The sequence below is a fragment of the Catharus ustulatus genome, assembly GCF_009819885.2.
Source record: "Catharus ustulatus isolate bCatUst1 chromosome Z unlocalized genomic scaffold, bCatUst1.pri.v2 scaffold_29_arrow_ctg1, whole genome shotgun sequence".
NCBI classification, from domain to species: domain Eukaryota; kingdom Metazoa; phylum Chordata; class Aves; order Passeriformes; family Turdidae; genus Catharus; species Catharus ustulatus.
In genome coordinates, this window is record NW_024879446.1 from 5,851,327 (window position 1) to 5,875,342 (window position 24,016).

The 24,016-nt window shown below is 43.9% G+C and overlaps 1 protein-coding gene across 1 annotated transcript in view; it reads right to left on the minus strand.

Moving 5' to 3' along the window:
- Positions 1–1,191, minus strand: part of APC (APC regulator of WNT signaling pathway) — a 102,405-nt gene extending 101,214 nt beyond the window's left edge. The window contains exon 1 of the mRNA XM_033086632.2: positions 900–1,191. The gene's annotated coding sequence lies outside the window, so the exon portion shown is untranslated. The remainder of the gene's footprint in view (positions 1–899) is intronic.
- Positions 1,192–24,016: the final 22,825 nt, after the last annotated feature.

The window sequence follows — 24,016 nt, forward strand, 5'->3', positions numbered from 1 at the left end:
CTTCAATTAATGACCTAATCTCACTTAAGTATTGATGCAGCCTTAACATACCAAAATATTAGCAGTACTCTTGAAGCAAAGTCTTCAAACATGCGCTGCTCCACCTCTGTGTAGAATTATCTCCTCTTGGTCAACCAAAAGCTGGTAGAAGCGAGTACATGAAAACAGATTCTGCAGAACTACATTATATTTTTTCAGAAAGTTAAATGTTTCTGTGACAGCCTAACCAAAAGGCTTGTCTTACACCTCTACAGGTCCCCACCATTATACTGCTTAGAGCTGGGGGGAGGGGACACACACAAAGCAGCAAACAAGTCAGTCAGACAGTTTAGTACACCTGCATCTTCATTTCTCTGCACTTACTCAACAAAGCCTGATGCTTACAGAAATCTGAACTACTTTGCATTACACCCAGTGAATTCCGAAGCTGTGAATGGCTAAAATTACTAAAGGATTGGAGGCTGTGGTCACAGACACCTGTACACCCCACCCTTCATCACTGGAGGTCAGAGGGCACATAACAGAAGAAACAAAGCCTCGTGACACAGAGTTTCAAGGTTAATGACTCGTTTAATAGTGTAGTTTTTAAAAACTAAAGTTTTTGCAGGTCAAGGCCTTTAAATATCTTTCCACAAGAGACAGTGTCTCAGCTCTTCCTAAGACGTATCCTTCGTATTCCAGGGGTATTCTAGCTATGGAGTACCTGAATGCTTTCAGACTTATTTTGAAGGACCAAACCACTAAGTGACGTCAAATTACATTGTGCTACCACAAAATAAATTTAAAAAAAAAAAAAAAAAAAAAAACCAAAACAGAAAAGAAAGCACGGGTTTTGAGTGACACGCACTGGACCGGACGGGGGCAGCGCCCCGAGGGCTCATCCTGGTCCCGGCACTCACCTGTCCGCTTTCCTCTGCCCCCGCCAGCGCCGTCGCGGCTCCTCCGACGCCTCCGCCGGGCCGCCGAGCCGCGCCCCGACCCCGGGACAGTGAGGGGCGCCGGGCAGCTGCGCATACAGCTGGGCAGCCCCGCTCCCTCCTCACCGGCTCCCTGCCCCGGCTCCCTGGCTCCTCATCCCCGCCGCGGAGCTCCGGGGCAACTCCGGCCAGCTCCTCCCCTGCCGCTGTCCCTGACCGGCAGCCCCCTCCCTTCAGCCGCGGCACCGGGGCCGCCTCCTACCCCCGTCCCTCACTCGCCGCCCCCGGCCGGTGCCCCCGCGGCCGCCATCTTGTCCGGGAGGGGAAAGGGGCGCGCGCAGGCGCGGCCGGGGCGATCCCGGGCCCGCAGCGGCGGCCGCGCGCACGCGCGGGGGCGCGCCCCGCCTCGCCCCGTGAGCGCGCACCTGCCGCGGCGGGCGCGGGGCGCGGGGGGTTCGGGCACTCGGTGTCGGTCACTCCGGGTCAGTCACCTGCCGAGGATCGGTCATCCAGGGTCAGTCACCCTTGGAGGGTCAGTCACCCGGAGTTCATCACCCTCACAGGGCCCGTCACGCCGAGGAGAGTCGCTTACTCAGGATCAGTCACCCACAGAGCGTCGGTCACCCGGGGCCGGTCACTCAGAGTCGGTCTGCCGAGGCTGCGGCGGGCGGGGGGAGCCCGAGGCCACCGGGGTAGCAGCAAACACAGGTCCTTGCTGAGGGGTGGGTGCGAACAGCTCCCAGGTGTGAGACGGAAGAAAGGGATACCCAAGGAAAGCTCAGAGTGCCCACGGACACTGTGGAAGGCGAAGGAAAACACGGGACGGACCTGTGTCCATCCTGCGGGATGGACCCTCACGAAGCAGGCAGTCGGGCATTTCACCTTCTAAATATCACAGAATCACGGTAAGGATGGAAGACATCACAACAGATCATCTGGTCCAACCTCCCTGCTCAGGAAGGGTCACCTGAGTGGCACAGAGTTGTGTACAGAGAGTTTTAGAGTATCTCTAGGGAGGGAGACTCATAACCTCTCTGGGCAGCCTGTCACTGGTCACACGTGGACAAAATCTTCCCAGTCAGCCCCTTTTTGTCCATATGCTCAATGAGCTTTGCCACAAGTGGTTCAGTTTACAATGGACAAGGTCAGCCTCTCCAGTTTCTCCCTCTCAAGAGGGCTTTATCATGGCCTTGGCTGGCAGTGATGCTTTGGTAGCCACCTCCCAACCATGAGGATGGTTTCTATGCCACAGTCAGTAGTTCCACAGTTTGGTAGCTGAGCTTTCTCATCGCTTGTGCCTCAATGTCCCCAAGTTTGGATGACTTTCTGCACTTACAGGTGAAATGTTCACACAGCCTATATTTCTCTTCCCTATTTATGCTCATATTTCCTGTGAAGTTACTTTAAGTTGATGTAGATAACATTCTCCTTGGTGGGATGCAGGTCTGGTGTCATGAATCTTCAGCATCTCCAAATGCAGCCTGAGGTGGACAAGTTTTTGAGCTTCTCTGCTAGTTTTGTTATCCTTGACCACCCCCTCCTATTCTCTCCCCTGGTGAAGACTTTTGTTTTTAACCCATCTCATGAGTTTTGTTACTACCTTCTTTCTTTTGATGTATGTAAAGACCTTTTTACTGTCAGTTTGAGCATCCTTTGCAAAGTGTTCTTCAAATTATTTTCCAGTCCTCATTTGCTGCCTTGATGTGATCTGCAGTATTTTACAGCTTTCTGGTCTCTTTATTTTGGTCTAGAAAAGTTCTGCCCCCTCATTATTAACGGAATTGCCTTGGATAGAGAGCGTACTAGAGCCTGTCACAAAAAGCTTTGAAACCACAAATGTTTGTGAGTGTTAAACAAGTATTTAGGAAAGCTGGTACATACTGATGAATAGCTGTGTCTGTGCATTTTAAGTTTTGATACTGTTTTTTTCTGTTTAATTTAGCAATGAAATTTTCCTGGGATTCAAATATAATTTTGAATTGCAATTTCTGTCATTGCTGTGTCATTATTATCCCTGTTTCAAATGTCATAAAATTGTATCCTGCAAACCATGATCACGAATAGCTACGTACAAGCTGATATAAATTTGACCAATATTTTGAAAACTGGCACAGTTAAAGCTATGGAAGAAATTCTTTACTACGAGAGTGTTGATGCACTAGCACATGTTGCCCAGAGAAACTGTGGCTACCACATCCTTGTAAGTGTTCAAAGCTGGATCCAGACTGGATAGGACTTTGAGTCACCTGGTCTAATAGGAGATGTCTCATGACAGGGGTTTTGGAACTAGATGATCCTTATAAGGTCCCTCCCAAATCATTCAATAAGTCTATGATTCAGCTGTTCATATGAGATATCACACTATTATGGCTTTTTGAAGGGCAATTGTTCTCAGTAATGTTTTTGTAAATTTTGCAAAACCGTCAGTTTTGCTAGCATATTGCCTAAAAGCTGAAGGACGAGAATCATAATAATTTCATATTCTAGAAAGTTCAGATTAAATCAAATAATGTTCAGTTGTGTGACAGTCTAAATAAAGACAATTTTAAATGTCTCTGTGGTACACACAATAACCTTACACTTTCTAAAAAGAGAGAAACCATCAACTTTTCTTAAATCCAATGTATGAGAATGTCTTCAAACAGATTTCCTCCTGATTAACATAGTAGCCTTCTACAGTGGAGTAACTGCATCAGTGGACAAAGCTGAGCTTTGGATGTCATCTAACTGGGCTTCTGTAAAACTCTTGGTACAGTGCCCCACAAAATTCTTATGTCTAAAATGGAGAGATTTGATCTTGATAGATGGACTGTGGGATGGAGAAGGAAGTGCCTGGGTGGCCACATCCAAGGAATTACAGTGAATGACTCAGTGTTCAAGCGGAAGCCAGTAATGAGAGGTGTCTCTCAAGGGACTAATCCTATTTAATGGCTTTATCAATGACAGAAACAGTGGGAGTGAACACACTCTCAGCAGGTGGATAGATGACACCAAGCTGATGATGAAGTTGACATGTTTGAGAGCAGGGATGTCACTGGGCAGACGTTGACAGGCTTGAGGAGTGGTCCCATGTGAACCTCATGAAGCTGAACAAGACCAAGTGCAAGGTACTGCGTTGGGAAAATCCCCAATATTAACACAGGCAGGGGGATGAATGGACTGAGAACAGAGAGAAAGGACTTGGAGGAACTGGTGGATGAAAAATTGGACATGAGCCAGCTATGGGCATTGGTAGCCCAGAAAGCCAAGTGTGCATCCAAGGCTGCATCCAGAGCCCTGTGGGCAGCAGCGGAGGGAGGGGATTCTGCCCTTCTGCCCTGCTCTGGTGAGACCCTGGGCTCTCAACACAGAAGGGACATGGAGCTGTTGGAGTGAGTCCAGAGAAGGGCATTGGAGCTGGTCAAAGGGCTGGAGCACCTCTGGTGTGAAGAAAGGCTGAGGGAGCTGTTCAGCCTGCAGAGACTGTCTAAATAACTGTAGGAAAATGAAACTCCAGCAGTAGTCATTTACAATTTGCAGTCCCTTGGTTCCTTGAGGTAATAAAGTAAATGTATGCATTTGAGTATGACCTGTACCCTTGTGCTGAAGTACAGCACAGGACTGGTAGCCACAGGTAAAAAAAAAGGAAATGTTTCTGCCCCAGCAGCGTGAGCCAGCTCGCTGGTATGCTGAGAACACTTTGAGCAGCTGCTGCAGAGCTTTTGCAGCTATAGATCGTCCCTGGCCCCTGTGGCTGAACACCTGTAGCTAGTGGAAAAAGAAATTTGACTAATACACCATCTGTCTTAATGAAAAGGGAGAGTAAGGCACTCTCAGTCTAACTTGCCTCATAGGGAACAAAGACATACCAAGAGAGGTATAAAAACAACAATTAGTTATGATTCTCAAAGGACCTGGCTGTAACTGCTCTAAATTGTGGCATAAGGAAACATTTGCCATTAGAAATCAGTAGGAATTTGCCCTAGCTATTTGCCCTAGGAAAAAAATATAGCTATGTTAGAATCTGTCTCTGTTCTTTTGTATATAGAAGTAAATAACTGCTACAACCTAGCTATGACCTTTCCCTTACCTCCCATTGTGCCTTCTGCTCCTGAGTACCTATTCCAGAAGTACAGTAATTTCACGAATACAAGCCGCACCAATTTGACCAAAATTTTGGTGGAAACCCGGAAGTGCGGCTAATATTCCGGGGCGGCTAATACATTAACAAAATTCTAAAAGCTGCCAACACGGAAGTGAGAGCCCGCGGCAGCCCCAAGCCAAGCTGGAGCCCGGCCGGCCCCGGCAGAGGTGGGAAAGCCGGGCAGAGGCGGGGCCAGCAGTGTGGGGGCGGGCGGCAGAGCCTGAGCCAGCAGGGCGGGGCAGGGGGGCGGCAGAGCCGGGTCAGTAGGGCGGGGGAGCCTGGGAGAACTGGGGCTAGCAGTGCAGGGGAGCATGGCAGAAGCAGGAAGGCCGGCGGGTGGGGCTGCCTGGCAGCGGGGGAAGCCCAGCAGAATCGGGGCCAGCAGCGTGGGGGAGCCCGGCGGTGCGGGGGCCTGCAGTGCCGGCCAGGGCGAGGAAACGCGGCGGCGGTGCAGACGGGAGGGGGCGGCCGGCGAGCCCGGCGGCGGCAGCCCGCCGGCAGGGCTAGGGAACGCGGCGCGGCGCGGCCAGCGAGCCCGGCGGCGGCAGCCCGCCGGCAGGGCTAGGGAACGCGGCGCGGCCGGCGAGCCGGGCGGCGGCGGGCAGGGCTAGGGAACGCGGCGCGGGCGCGGCCGGCGAGCCGGGCGGCGGCAGCCCGCCGGCAGGGCTAGGGAACGCGGCGCGGCCGGCGAGCCGGGCGGCGGCGGCGGCAGCCCGCCGGCAGGGCTAGGGAATGCGGCAGCGGGGCGGTGCTGACAGGAGAGGGGGGCCAGTGAGCCCGGCGGCGGCGGCAGTGGCTGGCCCGCCGGCAGGGCGAGTACGTAAACAGCGCAGCGGCGAGGCGGCCGGTATGCCTGCCAGCGGCGGCAGTGGCTGGCCCGCCGGCAGGGCGAGTACGTAAACAACGCAGCAGCGAGGCGGCCGGCATGCCTGCCAGCGGCGGCAGTGGCTGGCCCGCCGGCAGGGCGAGTACGTAAACAACGCAGCGGCGAGGCGGCCGGCATGCCTGCCAGCGGCAGCAGTGGCTGGCCCGCCGGCAGGGCGAGTACGTAAACAACGCAGCAGCGAGGCGGCCGGCATGCCTGCCAGCGGCGGCAGTGGCTGGCCCGCCGGCAGGGCGAGTACGTAAACAACGCAGCGGCGAGGCGGCCGGCATGCCTGCCAGCGGCAGCAGTGGCTGGCCCGCCGGCAGGGCGAGTACGTAAACAACGCAGCGGCAAGGCGGCCGGCATGCCTGCCAGCGGCGGCAGTGGCTGGTCCGCCGGCAGGGCGAGTACGTAAACAACGCAGCGGCAAGGCGGCCGGCATGCCTGCCAGCGGCGGCAGTGGCTGGTCCGCCGGCAGGGCGAGTACGTAAACAGCGCAGCGGCGAGGCGGCCGGCATGCCTGCCAGCGGCGGCAGTGGCTGGCCCGCCGGCAGGGCGAGTACGTAAACGCAGCGGCGAGGCGGTGCTGACGGGAGAGGGGGGCCAGTGAGCCCGGTGGCGGCTGCAGCACCACCTGGCCGACCCCGTCAGCAACCATGAGCGGGCCGAGCCTTCCTGGCCCCGCCCCGAGCCAGTAAAGCCCTCTATGCCGCAATCCTGTTACTAATTGGCCAATTTGTGAAAGCTGCGCACGGATTCTCGCGACGAACGAAAGTGCGGCTAATATTCGGGGTGCGGCTAATCTATTGACAAAGACAGCAACATTGTTGAGGCACCGGAAGTGCGGCTTATAATCCGTGCGGCTTGTATTTGTGAAACTACTGTAAGCACAGGATTTGCCTTGTGCCGGATGGGGAATTCACTGAATAAAGATGAATGTATACTGTGGTAGCATAAAAGTTGTGGATGAGAAGGTCTTTCTCAAAATAGTCTTTGAAACAATCTGCTTTCTTGTTTTTTCAACTTGCTGGCTAGTCACTCAGCTGGAGATCATTACTACTTGTTTATTTTTTAAGACTATGTTCAGCTGATGATCAGATTAATATTCCATTGCACTTTAAATGTTTGATACATGTACATAAGTCAATTTTTGCCCTCAATCAGTAAACTTAAGAACACACAAGAAGAAGCCCAGAACCTACGAGACAATATAAAGTGACGGAACTTCTAATTTAGTAAATTGACAGCTGAACAAGATGATTACACTGAAGATTCACTCTTTAAAGTTCTAGTGTGTTCTATGAGGAATTGCCCACCAAGAACAAGTTCTCTAGCTATTGGCCCATATATTCAGATGTTTGCTGTAAGACAGATGTTCTCAGAACTGTTTTTATCAGGGCACTTCTATGGCTCCCTGTAAAAACTTTTCTGTAGGACTACATTTATATAAAGGCATGAAAAATGTCGATGTTGTTAACTAAAATACTAAGTAGAATAATATTCTCCTCACTCTGGAGAATATAACTACTGGACGAAGGCATTTCTCACAATTGGCAGTTTGCTGTGTTGTGTATTTAAACGACATTTTGTAGGAGCTATTTTGGCAACATTTATCTTTCAGGACAAAGGCCAATCTGGAGAACTTTCAGTAAGTAAAAGTGCAGACAGAAAAGTTTAGATAGTTTTACAGAGCTACAGAGGGGCTATTCTTCTCTCTTTATGGGTTGCCAATCACAAAGAAAATTCACCTCTAAGAAGAATGACTTCCCTTTTTTGTGTTTGGTTTGAGCAATTAATATTTAAATATTAAAAGTGTACATATTATATGTATACAGTTTTATATATGTGTACATTAAATATACACTCATTAATGTACTTAGTTTTGCGCTGTGTCTTGCGTTCCAACATATAATGGAGGAAAAACTAAGAGATGATTTTCAGGATAAATAGTCTAAACTTGGACATTCTCTAATCCCAGAATCCTAAAGGTATAATTGGAACTGAAAAGCTTGTTATTTTTTTATAATTTTATTTTTGGTGTAGTTAAATATCAGTGCATTAGCTAATTATATCAGAGAACTTGAAGCAATGAAGCATGTGGTGGGTAGTCTGGTTCATGTTAAGGTTCACATTTCTAAAAGAAAACAAAGGAAAAAACACTAATGTCGGAAAAGGCATCACAGGATCAAAAGCAACTTTTTTTTTTTTTTTTTGCTTAATCTTATCTTATCTGTCAATATAAAGTAAAGGGATAGTTGAATGGAATATGTCCAAGTTTCCTGTGCTGGAACTGAAACGGGAAAAAAAATGAGATATGAAGGTCTTGAATATTCATGAAAAATGGCTTTGAGTTTAGTCCAGAGAATGAGTCATTTCGAGTTATGCACAAGTCCTGACATCAGAAGAGGTCTGAACTTGCACCCTGAATTTTCAGCTTTCTAAAAGAAGGGTGTTTTTTCCACAAAAGATAGATGTCTGCATCTTTAAACAATATTGTTGCTTCCCTTGGGAGATAAAAAGGATAGAGGTATCTTAAAGGTGAAGTTCAGTTGATGTCCTTTGCTTACCCAAGTCTGTTAAGCCTCGAAGATTTTTAAATTGTTCTTGCTTTGCAACAAGAGGCATCATTAGGCAAACAGATAGAGTAAAATTTTTTTTCTTGGATTACTCGAAAGTACTGCAAAGGGTAGAGAAGCTGGTGTTGAACAGATGGGCAAGGGAAGCTCTTGAGAAAGGTTGAGAAAAAAGTCTGCTATATCTACCAAAGGTCAGGACACAAGTGACAAAATCTTTGGAGAAATTAGAATCCAATCATTGCATCTAAAACATTGCCCATGATAAATGGAAGAATTACTTATGGTGACCTAAGCTACTCTGATAAGAGCAGACAGGCAGCCGTCTGCATGACAATGTTCCAGCACAGGGTAAACAGTAATGGTAAACACCTCACAATAAAGACACTAAAATAACTTATAAAATAAAAATGGATGATTTTTTGCTCATGTGGTCACTTCCAAAAGTGGAAAAAAACAAAGCTGTGTTTAAATCTATCTTCCTTCTTCTGTGTATAGGAGTAACTTACCACTACAAACAGCAAGAATAATATGGACTTCAACTTCATATGAGCTCTAAACCCAATAAAATTAACAATGTTATGGAACAAATTTTTAATGTTCTTCCAAAAGAAGCAAATCTCTGTGCTCTTCCTCAATTTTTTCTCATGATCAGAAGTGACTTCTTTACCAGGGAAGCAACTATGCTGATGTGTAGGCTTGACAAACTTTTCCTCTCTATTGGTTTTTATGTAGAATAAATGAACTAACACTGCTGATAACCTGTACTTGCAATTTTCTTGGAGGAAGAGTTAAAGATTTTAGGCGGGGAATGGAGCAGTACATTTCAGTGTTCTCCAGATTATGACATTTTATGTGAGAGTCTTCATACTTTGTTTCAGCATGCTGATGCTCCAGTACATACTGAAGTAAACGTTTCCATATTAAGCCTTAATTTCTGTGAAATTTGAGTAAATATGACGGATAATACACAGTGCTGTTAGGACATGATTTTGTACACCCTGTGTAAGATTCACCTCAGCCATCTGAAGCTGGGTTGAACATATCACATGGGGCAATTATTCTAACTTATTTTAGGTATTTAAGAAAAATTGCCTGCTGGAGTTACCTGATTCTGTCTGCTGATTATAAGTAGAATCTAGAGGAAACAACTTAGACTCATAGTTTAGCATTTATGTTCTTAAATGAAAATGCATTAAGCTTGTATTATATATCAGTACGTTATAAGATATGATACAATCCAATGAATTAGTGCAACTAATACAGTTTTAGAAACTATGTAAGAATCAACACATGCAGATAATTTTGGCATACATTTTGAAATTTGAAATGTTTGCATTTCTGATTGTTACCGTCATTGGTCTTTTCTTAAGTAATATATCCTTTATCTGAGATATTACTACTGTTTCCCTGGGAAAAGACCCCAACTAACACAGAGGCCTAATTTATTAGATCTAGGTCAGATATAACTCAATTTAAACTAACACATCAATATCAGTGTGATCAAACAGCTGCACTCATGACCATCTTTATGTTCCTTGTTTCTGAAAGTCTCCATCATAGTTCACTGATAGCAATAGTATTTGCATTCCTTATGTAAAGTTCAAGATAACCATAATTTCTCCATCCACCCAGTATTCTGGAAAATCTTGGAAGGCTGCCTGAATGAAAAGTTCGTGATTATAACTATATCTCTGACACAAGTGGCAAGCTTTGAGAAAAAAGAATCAAGTTGTTTTCTTGAAAACTTATTGAAAGTTTTGATTTTGTGTTGTGTCCAATCTCCCTTCATTTACACAATTCATTTACTAAAGTTCATATTTACTGTGGACATTTACTGTGGAGGAGTATATTAGGAAGCATAATTTATATAATTAGAATTTATTTGGTTGTTGAGAAATGGTAGGACTTAAGGAAAAATTCAGGAAAAAAAGTACAGTAATTTCATGACTATAAGGCGCACCCTTTTGACTACAATTTTGGCCCAAACCCGGAAGTGTGGCTTATAGTCCGGTGCCCCTTATATATGGACAAAGTTCAGAAATTTACCAACCCAAAAGTGTGAGCCGAGAGCTGCGGGGGGAGCCGGCAGGGCTGCGGCCGGTGGGTGCAGGCGGAGCCGCGGGGCCATGGCTGCTGGATGAAGGTGGGCCTGTGGGACCGCGGCTGCTGGGTGGAGATGGGACAACCGCGTGGGGGTAGCCAGCGGCAAATCCTCGCTGCTAAAGAAAAGTGCACCTTATAGTCTGGTGCTCCTAATATATGGGAAAAAGTTCGGAAATTTGCTGACACCTGGAAGTGCGCCTTATAATCCTGTGCATCTTAGAGTCGTAAAATTATTGTACTGAGTTTTAGACTAGCCCATGAGCCAAAAATATTGCCAGCACTTCTGTGACAAACCACATTTTAATAACAGTTCCTGTGCAATAGGAAACAGCTGAGTTAATCAATTTTCTGAGAAAAAAAAAAGAGATTTAGAGTTAGACTTTAGATGTCAGTATTGCTGAATTCATCATTATGGGAAAGACCACCCAAAAGGTCACATCTGAAACCACTTAAAAAATTCGTGACCTGTTACTAGAACTTCACATGATAATCTTATTTTAGAAGCAAAATAGATATTTTTCTACTCCAAAACCAATGTATTTCAGCTCAAGTAAGATATCTACTGTCCTGCTCTCACTTGTTTCATGTTTTTGTGGAAGATAAGCTGCAGGAGTTTTAGTAATGATTCAGAAATAAACACTTATAGTAGCTATTCAATTAGTTACATGAAAGGGAAATCTGTTCTGACATGCCCATCGGTCTAGACCATGAAGTGGCGACAGCGTTTCCACATTCACAGGTGTAGATTTTTTGAGGCACTTGACGGTCACAAATAATGCTTATCATCTTGTAAATTACAGCACCAGGACAGCTGACAGAAGCTGTCATGCAGAATGAAAGTCACAATTGAAAATCAGTTCTGAAACTGATGAAAACTGCAGTGGGATGCTGCAGGAGTATTGGAGAGAGATGTATATTTCTTCAGAAATACATCTATCAGAATGCTATCATTTGCAATCATTTCAGGATCAGTTTGGACAATTTTATGGAGTGGTCAAGCTCTTAGGTAGAATGTATGGACAAGCTTATATATGATTATTTGCAAAGAAAAGCACTTAAATATTAAGAAATCTGAAGGTTGCTTGTAAAATATAAATTAATTTGATTTGTCATGCTATGAATCAAGGCTTGTCCATAAAACATGTTATCTTCTCTGCAGGGACCAAGAATCAGTCAGCGAACCACATCCACTAAAAATATGAGAACGTGGTGTGTCTTAGCTTTGCTCTTTGTGAAGAACTCATTGTTCTGAATGGGTATACTGTGAGTTTTGTTTGAAGCCACATAATTAATGTGTCCAGAGAGACAGTAAAGCATTCTGTAGTAATCCTTTCTGATATGAAATGCCCTGTCAGCCATATTTTTTCTCAGGACGAACTGTCCTAGTTGAGCTAATCAGTCCCAATATGGAAGTTGTATCAAGTCTTTCACACTCATTTAAGCTCCTCTTTGAGTTTTGTTCTTTGCCTTTTAAGATAGAGGCAGTGCCACTGTGCCTGATCTTACAAAAGCAGGGGTATATTATGTGAAAATCGAAGTAGGCTATATCAGCAGGACCTCTAATGCACATGATTTCTAACTCCTTCGAAGAAAGCTACTGAATTTGTGTCTAAAGTCATAAAATACCCATATAGATTCTTCACTGGCCCATACTCCCATTAATTTTATTCTTTTGGATGGTTTCCACCAACTTCCTCTGTGAAGAATTTAGGTTTACACCTCTGTAGTTCCTCTTCCGCTGCTTTTTTGGAAGCCTTTTGAAATCAGTGTCATATTGACCATTTTGAAGTTGAACAAAGAGAAAAAAATTGTAAAAATCTTTGAAATCTGAGGAAGTAATGGAGCCAAATCTTGCAGAATTTGATAGTCCAAGTAGAATTGCATGCTAGTGAATCTGTATTAAGCAATATTGCCAAAGTTACACTTCTGCATACTTATTTGATAGTGCAATTGGATAGAATTAGTAAGTACATACTTCAAGTACATTTGAAAAACTAGAATGTGGTAATGTCATACCACTAAATTTAAATATTTTAGGAGGCTCAAACTAGTTTGATAAACATAATTTAATATTTACATCACAGTTTAATTTTCTAAGTAATTGTAATCTTAGATTTCTATTCCTGGTCAGTTTTAATTATTTGAGTAATATTTTATCCAATGTATTTTTCTGAAGTTTTTGGTAAAGTTAATCAAAAACACCATCTGACTATGATGAAGCATGTGTCTTTTAACATACACATTTTTAAGCAAGTAAAGAAAGAGAGAGAACTGAACAAACGGAAATCTAACTAATATTTGGTGATTTGTATTAATTTATTTTTTTGTAAGGAAGGAAAGGAACCAGTTATAGAAAATAATTCCCTGTAAGGACCTTGGCAACTACCTTTAGACTTGACAAAAGCCAATCAGGGGCTGATTTTTAATATTGACACATTATTACACCAATGAAAAAAAGTTAATGCACCTTTGTGAAAACACATTTTAAACTGAACAAACCCCGGGAAGCTTTCTTTCTTCTGCCTGAATACAGACAACAGCCCTGGCTGGGCGGGAGGCTGCTGCAGAGTCTGGGGAGAGTGCTGGGTTTTCCCTTCAGTGTGGCTAGGCGGGCCCGTGGCATGGCTGAAATGCTGCTGCTGCTGACATCTAGCTAAAATTAAACCCTGCTCTGCCCCTGGGTTGGGCCGGGCCAGGGGCCTGCAGGGCCCTGGGAGCAGCTCTGGGCCAGGCCAGGCTGCCATGGCTCATGGAGACTGACAGGGGCTGAGCTGGGCACCAGTGGAATGGAATGGAATGGAATGGAATGGAATGGAATGGAATGGAATGCAGGTGGACCAACCAGCACCATTTCTGGCTGGACCCTTGCTAGCCTGGCCCAGCCACCAGTACAGCTGCCAAAGGACTTTCCACCAAAACCAGCTCCTGGCACGACCCAGCAGGGATGACATGACCCTCTGCAAGCCCTCGGGCCAGATAGTAACTCTTTCACTGCACTGATGAGACTTGCACATCTTTTGTTCTTTCTCTTGAGTGAAAGAAAAAGACAGAGATGAAGACATGCACAGAGACAGCTTGGAGATGTTGAGGTCAGACAAGAAGGAAGAATTAGGTCTCTGATGGGTGGGGATGAGATGTCTTGGACTGAAATTCTCTTGTAAACTACGGAGAAGGCATGATGGATAAACCAGATATTTTTCCCCCTGTAACTTATGAAATGCTTATGGGGTGGTGGAGTGTTCACATTGAAGACATGAGTAATGGAATTTGTGCTGAAGTAAGCAGATGTTGAAGTAGCTGTGATCCCATGAGAAGTTTGAGCAGAGAGAGAGAGGAGAGTGATGAACACCCTTTTTGTCCCCAGGGAAGAAGAGTTAGATGAAGAGAGCCTTTGCTTGAACTACTATACCCTGAAAGAGTGTTCCGTAAGTTGACATGGCCCATAAATTCAGCTGTGGGAAGGCTGAAAAAATGGGAGGGATTTCACAACTGCAGATTTCCCGGGTGGCTGCCATTCATGGAAATTGAAGCCATGAGAGAATTGTCTCTTGTGGAGAAACCTCCATAGACTGAAGAGTTTCCTCTCCCTAAGTTAATTGGAGAAAGACTATTTTAGAGATGGTAAACTGACTGATTTGTTTCTGTATGTTATCAATGTGAAAGAAAAGAGAGTGTGGGGTGAGGAAAAAGTGTTCTAAAGGTTTTTTTTACCTTTCAGTTTCTGTTAATAAAGTTCTCTTTATACCCTTTAAAGTTTGAGCCTGTTTTGCCTTTCTCCTAATCCTATCTCATAGCAGGAAAAGAGTAAATAATTCTAGTGGTGCACTGGCGATTTGGCCAACCCTATACCCACCACTCTATAATACTGGGATTGTTATTTACAAGAGAAGGAAAAACTGTACTTAGCCTCTATGATTATACCTTAAAAGCCCTATGAGCAGTAGCTCCAAAACATTGACACCTCTGTGTGTTCAGGTTGCCCACAAACTTCAAACTACAGGGCAAACAGTGTCCCATAAGTGAACATTTTGAATTTGAAAAAACAGATAAAAACCATGAGATTGTTCAAAAAGAAGTAACCTAAGCAAGATAATTGGCTTCTTCTATTTGAGTGGCTGATTATTATTATACTTGACATTTTCTTGTTGATAACAGCGTTACAAAACCAACACAGGAGCTAGGTGTCAAAAGCTTAACTTTATATGGAGACCTTGGCAGAAGCAAAACACAAGTTGATTGACTTGATTTTTGTTGCTGATGTGAATGCTTAACAGGAAGATTCCAGTCTAAGTAAAATTTATCAGAATAGATTTACATAATTAGCAATTGGAGGAAAAATCAAATACGGGATGCAGCACCATGCACTTTTAAATTTATTTTTAGAACCTGAGTTTAATTACCTCTGGCACTGCCACAGCTGCTACATGATTCTTAAATACTTCAACTGGGCAGTTTGCATCCTAATAGAGAGGCTGTCTCCTGTACACATTCTATCTACATTCCGATGCAATTTAATGAAATAATGTACATGGCTGGGCTATAAATACCCTATTAAAAAAAAGACATGGTTCACTTCTTATGCAGTTCATTAGATGGAGATAATAAGGAAGGGCAGACTAGTGCAGGAAGCCAATTTTATCCTTCTTCTTACCTGTAAATATGTAGGTCTGGGTTACTTAAATAAATAACCAGGATAGATTATCCATATTTGAAGAGTAGGTAAGTAACTGTGCCCTCAACTCTGACATAAGCAAAACCTCATCTGGTAACTTCATTTAACAGTTATTAAGAAATAGGCATCTAGCAATTTGGGAACTCACATACAATATTTTATACATGCAGAATCCACCAAATTTATGTGATTTATGATTTAGATATTCAATCAAGCCTAATATGATTATGTTAGAAATTCTACCAGTTTCTGAAATGAATCCATTATCATATATTATTCAAAATGTCTCATAACACACAACTGTATCAAAAAGTAGCCTAAATTCCTGTGTGTCAAGAAAGAATATTAAATTAAAGAAATGAAAAAGAAAAATTAGGGACATTAACAGATAATGGTAAATAACTAGAAGTAGGCCTGAAAGACTTTAATTTGAGACCTTGAAAACATACACAAGCTCACTTTTTATAAATCAAGTTGATTCATGCACCACTGTTCAATAGCTACAGCTTTATGTTTTTTATGATATTAAAGCATAAATATTACCATTTGCTTTCACTAAAAGTTGTGTGGTCTTGAAGTTGTTGTAGGGGATTAGGTTTCTTTTATTTTGTCCCTTCTCACCTATAGCATTTTTGCCGTAAGTTGCTAAGAAACACTGGCCGCTGGGCACTTACGGGTACTTAAGGAAACAAAGAAGTGCCGGACTCAGGGGGAAGGAGGCACCTGGTTGCATTTTCTCTCATCTGGGGAGTTTCTCTCTGAGGGACAGAGATCCCGGGGGATCTGGGGCAGGAAAAGGAGGGCAGGGGACCGCTGTTATCTCTCTCTACGGCTTCAGAGGAGGATGCTCGGAGCTGTTATTGCTTGGGAAAAGGAATTGGCCATAACCCAGCCCAGATCTGCTGCTTCTCCCGTGGGTGAGGCTCTGCCGTGAGAGCAGCCCCTGACCCCGGACCTTACTGACACAGCTGCTGGTGTTCCCGGGAATCCCGGGCCCCTGTCCCTGCCCTGCTCGGGGCCAGGCCCCGCTGTCCCGGCCCTGCCGCTCCTCTGGCGCTGCTCGGGGCTTCTCTGCACTGCAGGCCGCAGCCGGCCCTGAGGGACATCCCGCAGCTCCAGCCCTGGCACACAGCTTCTGATACAGCTCATCCACAGCCCGCGATTCCTGCTCATTCCTGCCCTTCCAGCCCGGAATCCTCGGAGTCCTGCGGGGGCACGGGATTGACTGCCCAGGGTTTGTGAGGCAAAGCCTCTCCTCCCTGCTTTCCTGTCTCGGCCATCACGGGGTCCCTGCTTCTGTTTGGTATTAATTCCATTGTTGTTGTTTGTTTGCCTTGTTATACTTACTAGTAAAGAACTGTTATTCCTATTGTGATATATGTTATAATTCGTGTTTATATAAAATGATTGTATAAAATAAAATAAAATAAAAAGAACCTCTTAAACACCAAGCACCCGGGGCCATAGACAATGACCGTAATTAGCATATCAACAGACCTAGCCCGGTGATCTCCACGACCGATGGACTGGAAGGGGAAGAGATCATCATCATCATCATCATCATCATCATCATCATCATCATCATCATCATCATCATCATCATCATCATCATCATCGGACGGGAAGAGATCATCGATAAAATACCTGCCAAAGTACCAATCACCTCCGATGGCTCCCATAAGCGAGAAGACAGCACTTCATTACACATCAATATGGAGCAGACACAGCCTTCATCAGCATGCAGGAAGGACTTTTGTCCAGGGCAGCACCAGAAAAGGATTTAATTTAAATATGAGAATTTGCTGCAGAAACAAAGGAAACTCTTGCCTCAGGCCAGGAAAAACTGTATAAAGTTGGACTCTCCGAAATAGCAGGGTGTGAACACAGGGGGATCTGATGCGGTAGAGATCAGATCAGCGTGTGTGTCACCCAGTGCCGACCCCGGCTCGGCGCTGTCGTGTTTTCGCTTGTGGCTTCCCAGGACTGTATTTTCGGTCGCAAAAGTAAAAATTGCTGTTTTGCTATTTAATTCGACTTGATTTGGTTATTATCTATAACACTATCCTCATAGCTTTGCCTGAGAGCCCCTGAATTTCAAAATTACAATAACTTGGAGGGAGGGGGCTTACACTCTCTGTTCCAAGGGAGGGTCCTGCCTTCCCTAGCAGATGCCTTCTTTCAAATTGAGACAGTAGTTCTTGGATATAAAGACCCATACATTGCTAATATCTCCACTGTGTCCTTTTCTGCTCTGAGTTATTCTCTGCGGTTTTGCTGATTTTCTCTGCTCACCTTGTTTACTGAAATCTGCTCTTCTCAGCTGCTATGATAGTTCCAGAAGGAGAGAGACAAGAAAGAGAACAGAAATGCTTTAGCTCAACCATCAGATATGTGGGATTAAAAGAAATGCAGGCCTCAGTCATAGAAACATTTGATCTTTTACTTAAATATATTTCATAGAAGGAATAGTGCTTTGAAAGACTATGGCTTTATGCACGCATTTCCATGATTTCAGCCGATGGATTAGAAATTTGCATTGTAGAATCAATAGAATTCATTTAATTAATTCTTCTGAGGTCTGAACTTGCAACTATTGCTGAAGATAGAAAATAGGTATAAACTTTCTTCTAGAAACAAGAATTTGAAAAGGTTAAATGCAGAGGTTAAGGTTTACAAGAATACCTGTCTCTTCATGTCATGTACCTGCCTGTTCTGTACTGGGGGTGGAAGATAAGAGTTGAAGTGAGGGAGAGACAGTGCAAGGCTTTTTCTGGATCAGTAAAACAGGCTTTGACAACAAATGGCTTAATAAAATAACTGCATTAATTTGACATAGTAAGAAGGGTAATGTAGGAGTGAAACCTGATTTTTCATGAGTGGCTGGGGCACCCTGAGTTTGTGCACCATGAGATGTAACCTGGATGGATTTTCCCATGGCACACTGTACAGAGCAGATCCCATCTGTGGAGAGAAGCTCTCCCTTTCAGTACTGAGAGATATTCCATTGTTTCATTACAAGAAAACAGCACTATTCCTAAGGAATTCTGTAATAAGAACTCCTTGCTGCTCTTGTAGGTAAAGGAGAGGCCAGGCAGGTGGTGAAATCACTGGTAACCAGTGGGAGCTGCCCATGGGCTCCTCTGTTCCAGTGAACCTGCTGAGTTTATCCTGCCAAAGAGCTTTGTGCAGCACGCAACAGCCCTGAAAGCCACCCTGTGTGTTCAGCACAGCCCTCTGCCTATTCAGGTGAACTGTTGTGTGGATCACTAGCTCTACACGTGGAATGCTGTCCTGGTTTGGATCAATACACTACCTAGTAGGAGCAGGCATAGTTTCTTTGAGAGCTCTCTGTAAGTAAATCCTCAGTCATTCATATTTACTTTGATAGGTAAGCTTATGTTTTTAAGGCTGTAACAGTACTTCTCCTTCTAATGAGGGGCTGTTGTATCAAACAGTATTGTCTGAGGAAAAGGAGGAAGACTAGATAGATTGTCTAAAACAAATACAAATTCTCAAATTTAATCTTACCATCTAACACCTTGTAAAGTAGTTTAAGATCACTAAACTAACGATCTAGCAAATAAACAAAAATAATTTTCAGAGTATAATAGAGGCATTTCCGTGCGTGCATTCTAACAAGGATGTTTTCTGTTTCAGAAATGAACCACTGGTTGGAAAAAAGTAGTTCTTCTATCTGCTAAGGAGTACAGTGGATGTATCCCTCTTTAGCTCCTCCTGGTTTGGATAACATGGTGTATTTCACTGCATATCCTATCACAAGACCCATTATGCTATTGTGTGACCTAGTATGGTACTTCCTTGTTGATTAATGGGGAAAAATGAAGAATAATATAATCCATCTTCATGTTTTTTCCTTGAAAAATAAATGGGATACCACAGCAATGAGATATCAGTTGCTTCTGTTGACATTGGCTCAGGTATTTTTTAAGATTTCTAATTCTAAGCTTGCATATGTGATTACATACATTTTTTATTTTCCTTATGATAATTTTTCTATTTAAGATTAACTTTTTCTGTCTCCCTGTGATATCAACTCACTCCACTTTTTGCAGATTAGTAATGCATATCTGTGTATTGATGGTATTTTTACATCAGAGGCTAGGTTAACACACAGACTTCTATTTCAAGTGCAGTCTTACTGTCATGTCAGTATGATTTCTGGTGGAGCTAATAAAAAATGAGCACTGTAAAACAGGTATCTCTGTTTCCAGGTATAAAAATTTCAGTTTTGGAAAGCAATCCCTTCGTTGCATCTCTCCACTGCTTACACACTAACAAGGTACTGTAATTTCTGGAATTTAAGTTGATTTAGTAAGTATTTCAGCAACAAACACTTTAGAAAATTTTTGTTGCATTTTTGAAATAGAAGTCACAAATCCTAATAGAGATTCTGTACAGGAAGGAAATGGTAATGTCAGTTAAAATAATAAAAGAGAATCAAGCTTAAATATGAAAACATAAAGCTGTTTTTCACGTAAGAGTAGTTTCAATTTGAGCCTGTCTGACATCTAAAAATATTTTGAAATTAATTATTTTGTTGTTGCCTTAAGATAATTGGGAAAACCTATGGGATAATGAGTATCATATTTCTCTTTCTTTCCTGCAGTTTTTAATTTTTAAAATTTTTTTTTAATGCTAAATTGAAAGGACAGGGTACAACTCTGCTTCTATGTATTCTCTATTTTTCCTCTGTCTAAATAGCCATCCTTAAGTCCTTTTGTGCAATAACCTATGCTCTTAAATAATGTGAAACAGAATAGAAAAATTGAAGGAATAGTGTAGATTACGCTGAAAGGTGATAGGTGCTCCATCCCTGGAAACACTGGAGGTCAGATGGGATGGGGCTCTGGGCAGTCTTTCTAGTTAAAGATGTCCCTGCTCATTCCAGCAGTGTTGGACTAGGTGGCCTTTAAAAGGTCCCTTTCAGCCCAAACCATTCTATGATTCTATGAAAAATTACAGCTTTTGCATTGTCACTGGTTTCTTTTAAGCTTCTATGCCACAATTAGATCCTCATCAAGCTTTCCTCAAGCTGTTTCATCCACATTCTAACCAGTAAATGCTACACTGAACTTAGCACATCAGGATAGCACTACTATCATGGAGTTTAAACTGGAGATGATGAGGGAGTATGGATTTTGGATGCAGATGGGGAATGCAGACAGTGTTAAGCTAAACCAAGAAGACTATGGAGGCTGCACAACTTAGAGATTTGTGCTTCTGCTATATTCCTGTTATGGTGTCAAGTACTGTTTACTTACCAAATAGCAGTGGGGTTTAGGCAACACAACATGCATATAATGAAAAGGGAGGAGGGGGCAGGGGGGAGTGGAGGCTGAGTAAGTAACATTTCCTCTGAAAAACAGGTTGTTTTTTTCTAAGAGAGGGGACTGGTGCTTCAATTTCCCATGATGATCATGTAGGTTTCATCAGCCTTTTCATCAGCGTTGTCTTCCCAGTGTTGCATTGCCTCAGGTGACTTGATTGGTGTTGAAACTCACTGGCAGCAGAGTGACACTTTCTGGGTTGGTGTTGGCTGGTGTGCCCATGCACCAAGGACACGTGCATATGTCCTCACAGCTTTTCCTTGAGTACACACCTCCTGCTTATTCTAGGTTGCCATCCAGTTGTTTTGTAATGGTTCCTCATCTGTATACATTTTACAAATAGAACATCCTCTTATGCATTGCCCTTTAAATTTTCCAGTTTCTAAATACGTCCTAATAAACACGAATACAAAATATTAACATTCCAAATAATATAACTAATATCACAACTGCATTGAGAGTGATTGTGTAGGAACATTTGATGGTCAGACTTTGCATCAATAAGCGGAGGATTGAACATGGAATTGCCTGTCATAAAATCTTTATCCCAGACACTTTGTAAATAACAATATGCAGCATTACTGCAATCTAAGGAATTTATTTACCCCTCTGTGGTGCTAAATAAGTACAGTGGAGCAACTTTTGCTTATTAAGGAAATATAAATTAAGAAGATCCCCACAAAATGAAAGTGAACTGAAGCCCTCTGGTTTTGTTAGTCCAGTCTGTTCTGGTTTTTTCTACAATCCTCCTTCTTTCAAAGAAAAGGCACCAAGAAAGTGTTGTATTGTCTGAATGTGTTCAGACCTGTTTGCTTTACACACCTGCTTTCCAACATCAGGTCCTCAGGCTCACTCTCTTGACTAAAGGATGTGGACTATTAAGTAGCCAAGGTAGGGAGCACCAGTGTCTCAGTCCTGATGCTTCCTTCTTGTCCACATGTGTTTCAGTCTGCTGCTTTCTCTGCAACCAGCCATCTCTGTGGACTGGTGTGGAGGGCTTTGGAAGGAAAAAGGCCACAGCTCTGCCAAATGAATGCTTCCTCCTGCGCATACAAGTTCACAGCAGAGCAGCTGGACAGGGGCTGAACTACTCTCATAGCCATGTTTCTGATGCAGGCAGCCTGAGTTCATGCACTTGGAGCAAGAGGCACTTTCCCCCACCATTTGTGTCAGAGTACTTGTGAAAATCTGTCCCTTGTGGTGAATCATTTCCCAAAGGAAGTATAGGGATTTTTTTTTTTGTATATCCTCTTAGTGGAGTTGATGAGAAAAACCAAAATCCGGAATGTTATTGTCAATGGGAAAACAATAGGAGGGAGGTTAGGTGAATGAAAAGGAGGAAGGATGGACTGAGGAAAGGGAAAACACAATACAAGGAAGAGGAGAAAGAAATAAAAGTAAGGAAACCTATATCTTAAACTAATCCAAAACACCAAGGGAGCATTTAATTATTGTGCTTTTACCAGCCTCTGCAAAATAGGCACAATCACTGTATATCATTCTTGTCATTGGTATTCTTTGTATTTTGCTTCCAAAAATACAAAGTGAACTCAGCTGTTCTACATGAGATAAGTAAAATTGGAAAGAAACAGACCTGCATTATGAGCGAATAGAGCTTTACTGCTTTAATTTATGCCTTTTGAACTATATCCATCTCGAGCTTTGCCTCAACAGAGAGCTTAAAGGTGGTGAAAAGGGGGAATGTTACTGCCCTCCATAGTCCAGAAATCTTAGATTTCTTTCCTTTGATGGGATGTTGAGAACATTTTAGAAATAATATTCAATATATTAATTTTTGTATATACTTCAGAATTATGTAAGTTAAACTTTATATAGAGACCATTGTCATAAGTTTGTTCACTTGTCTAATTCAGCCTCACATATTCCTGTAATTTCAAATCTGACCTGAACAACTTGAACAACTAAGGAAAACTTAAGACAAAAACATTCAAGTTTTATATACTTCTGGAAGTATATACACTGGGGGAAAAATAATTTATCTATATTTTCAAGGTTAAAAAATGTAATGCACAAGTTGCTTACAGCAGTATTTTAGCCACAGTTTTTAGCTGGGTTAATCTGTCAGAGAGGTAACTATTAAATGGAAGAATAATAACGTCAAAAATGGAGCTGTTTTATACGTAGCATGAGGGCATTTGAAATTTTTGAAATTTGTTAAAACATGATTCTAACCAGAAATGGCATTTACTAATAGCCCAAAGGATTTTGGCCAGTATCTCGCTGTGTTTCATAGACGTCTGGGGTGGTCACAGCCAAGGAAGAGGCTGAGGGACCCTGAGGTTGTTTACTTGCAACACTGTCAGAGCATTGGTCAGAGTCAGTTCTTTGTAAGAACATCCCTATTAGAGACATATTTCAGTGTGTTGCTGTGGCTGTATAAACTCATAGCTGGAGTGGCTGCGTTGTGATCGTCTGTTCAGGACCTCTTTGGGGCTTATTTCTATTTTATGCTGAGTGTTTATTATAAAAGATGTAAACAGTCTTGGGAGGATAAGATAATGGCACAAATCACTGGGCTTTGAAGAATATACAGAAATTTCACGATTACAAGCCGCACGGACTATAAGCCGCATCTCCGGGTGTTGGCAAACATTTCATTCTTTGTCCGTACACAAGCCGCACCCAATTGTAAGCCGCTCTGTTGTTTGCAGCAAGGACCCGCGTGCAACAAAGTTGCCAAATAGTAACAGAATCGCGGGATGGCGGGGTTTACTGGCTCGGCTCAGGCCATGAGGGCTCAGGGCTGCTGACGGGGCCAGGTGGCCCAGCTCAGCGCTGCTGCTCGGCGGGGTTGCTCGGGGCCAGCTGCCGCTGGGCTTGCTCGCCCCGGCCTGGCGCTGCGCCACAGTGGCAGGGGGGTACAGAGCCTGCCGGCACCCGCAGCAGTGGTGGGAGGCGGGGATGGAGCCCACTGGCACCCACGGCGGCGGCAGCAGGAGGGGATGGGAGCCCCCCGCCTCCTCCCGGGCTGTGGGGCCAGCAGGAGGGAGCCCCCACATCCCCCCCGGGCTGCAGGGCCAGCAGGAGAGAGTCCCCCGCCTCTCCCCCAGGATGCGCTGCCTGAAGGAGGGAGCTCCCCCACCTTCCCCCACCCCCGCACTGCCGGCACTGAGCTGGGGCCCACCCGCTATGAAACAGAGTAACCAATTTGTAACAATCGTGCAATGCCGGGTTTTACTGGCAAGTAAAACTGCTCGACTCGGCACCTCGGTTTGCACTTCCAGGGTTGGAAATGTCAGAAAATTATTCACATATTTGCCGCTCCTGAGTGTAAGCCGCATTTCCGGGGTGGGAGCAAAATTTTAGTCAAAACGGTGTGGTTTGTGATCGTGAAATTACTGTAGCTGCATGATGTGCTGCACAAATACAAGCCCTTTCCAGCTGTTTGTCC